Source organism: Erythranthe guttata, chromosome 12, assembly GCF_056151865.1.
Source record: "Erythranthe guttata isolate IM_541 chromosome 12, IM_541, whole genome shotgun sequence".
Lineage (NCBI taxonomy): Eukaryota > Viridiplantae > Streptophyta > Magnoliopsida > Lamiales > Phrymaceae > Erythranthe > Erythranthe guttata.
Window position 1 is genome coordinate 7,914,507 of NC_142544.1, and position 2,402 is coordinate 7,916,908.

The 2,402-nt window shown below is 33.3% G+C and overlaps 1 long non-coding RNA gene across 1 annotated transcript; it reads left to right on the forward strand.

Annotated features, from left to right (window-relative positions):
* Positions 1–371: 371 nt before the first annotated feature.
* LOC148766370 (uncharacterized) lies at positions 372–2,065 on the forward strand. Its single transcript, XR_016034798.1, has 3 exons — positions 372–1,479; positions 1,766–1,825; positions 1,940–2,065. It is a non-coding gene; the product is annotated as an uncharacterized LOC148766370 (long non-coding RNA).
* The last annotated feature ends 337 nt before the right edge of the window (positions 2,066–2,402 follow it).

A 2,402-nucleotide genomic window follows, 5' to 3' on the forward strand; every position in this document is an offset into this window, starting at 1 on the left:
TAAAAATTTAATTATTCCCAAAAATTGAAGCTATAAAAGCCGTCATCCATAAATTCTTCAAAGTTTCACTGCCTATTTTGATTGTTTTTGCTTTCCACAAGGCTCATTAGTCACCAGGCATTTTACGCTTCAGTTTTTCATGATGATCTTCCGCTGCAGAGTATTTGTTTGTGCCCAATATACGGTTGCATTTGTGTCTTTTTCAAGCCAAAACTATGATAATAAATTTTGCATTAGTTCTTTCCACAAATTATTTTTAGTGGTTAATTAACATTGATACCATATATTGGCTTCTTTTGATGATTCTCTTTGGTTAATATTTGTTCGTTCATACGTTGCACATTCTTCTGCTAATTGTTGCATTGACTTTATCATTCATTCTGCTTTCTGATATGTTTCAGTCTGTTGAATTCAAAGACATAGTTAAAATTGGCCGTACACACACCCAAGATGCTACACCCTTGACACTTGGAAAAGAATTTAGTGGCTATACTACACAAGCAAGCTTTTTATCTAATTCATTTGCTGACATTGGTATCATGGTATAGTGATGTTATTTCAATACAACTCTAAACGTTGCCAAAATTATTTTTCAAACATAAATATCGCCTCTGTGGTTGCAGGTGAAGGCGGGATTCATCGAGTCTCGTGCACAGTCTCTCAGTGGTTGCCCAAAATTATATCTTATTATTTTGTGTTTTTATTATCTTGATTTTAACTATTGAATTTTTTCTGGACGCATGAATTTTTCAAACTGTAGTTTTACTGCCACAAAATGTTCGTCAAGAGGTGATTCATAATCAGTGTTCAAATTTATTGGGTTTTTTTTTAAGGTTCTCTGTGTTTTTATTTGTTTGGTAATGAAGTAGGATTTTGTCTCCAAGCAGGCAATTTTCTTCTTTCTTCAAAGGAACGTGATTGTATCAGAGGCCAGGAATTTGGTTGATCGAGGCAATCGAGAAAATTTAATGAGTTTGGACTGGGTGTGTTTGGACGAAATTTGAAGATTTCTTGCTTATAGTTATGCAGTATGTATTTAAATTTGAGGCTTTCTTCCTTATAATTTGAGGAGTTCTCCAATCGCTTATGATTTTTTTTTTCTTTTTTTAATTTTGTTTGCACCGGTAGTAGTTTTATATGATGTTATTAAAATTATCGGACATCAATGATGATGACGATGATGGAGCAGCGGTTTCTGGGAAATCTGTTTTTCAAGTTTATGTGTTTTTATCTTCTTTTTGGGAAACACTTTCGATCACAATATGCCCGGGAACTCCGATCATCTATGCAATGACTTCACTGTATTGTTTGTCCTTTGCTATATATGTGTTAATATGTCTTAATATAGTTTAATTTTGTGCAGAAGGCCCCTTTTTTTTAACTTAAGAAAAGTATGAATTTTATCCAACCCCGGTACATGGAAAGTCGAAAAGAAGATTGTGTAGAGATTGGGTCTTTCTAATTTTTAGACTCCTAAAGGTATGTTTGTAATATTCGTTTTACAGTTTTTCATTTGCCAACGTTTAAGAAAAAACCTCTGATACGGTTTTTCTATCATCATCATCATCAAGCGTTGTAATATATGTGTGTTGTACTTTGTTCTTCCGTGTATTTATGTCAGTGATAATCCTCTTAAATTATCTATAGAAGTGGCTTTGATATATTCCCCTGTTATGTCAATCATCTATTAAATGTTTTCTGATTTATTTTATTTGTTTTAACTTTTGCTTCATCTTGATTATCTTCTGGAACTTTCTGTTAACAGGTGCCAAAATACAAGCCTTCAAATTGCTACGTATTTTGCGCTCCAAACCTTAAAATCCAGGTTATTTTGTGTTTTTAATTATTGTTGGCGAAGACACTATTCCACTAACCACCTGATTTAATACTATGATCTATTGTATATGGCAAGATTAGACTATCAACATTTTTTTTCCAGCTTGGAAATGTAACTTCCTTTGGTGGAACAAATCGGATTTAATGTCCAGCCATCACCTCCAATTATCTCCAGCATCAAACCCCCAACAGGGCCTCTTGAGAGAGAATGGAGTATGCAAAGATTTGATATTTTTGTTTGAAATTTTCATATGGGCTAATCTTCGGAATGTTTCTCTCTTTTTGAATTCAGGAACTCAATGGAATAAAAAGAAGTTCAAGATTGCATTTGTCGGTTTTTTTAATCGTCAAACATCTCTTTTTACAATTTTAATTTGTACCAGTTAGAAGCCTTTCATTGTTGGAATTTTATTTCTATCGAAGTATATTGAACCTCACAAATAAGGTCTTCTCTAGAAATGGGAACCAAGATTCACTCAAGGGCTGTCGGCCTTGGATCAGAAGCATGTTTCACGATTGTTGATGCAATATATTTACATGGTTCAATTTTTTAGAATCTTTAGATG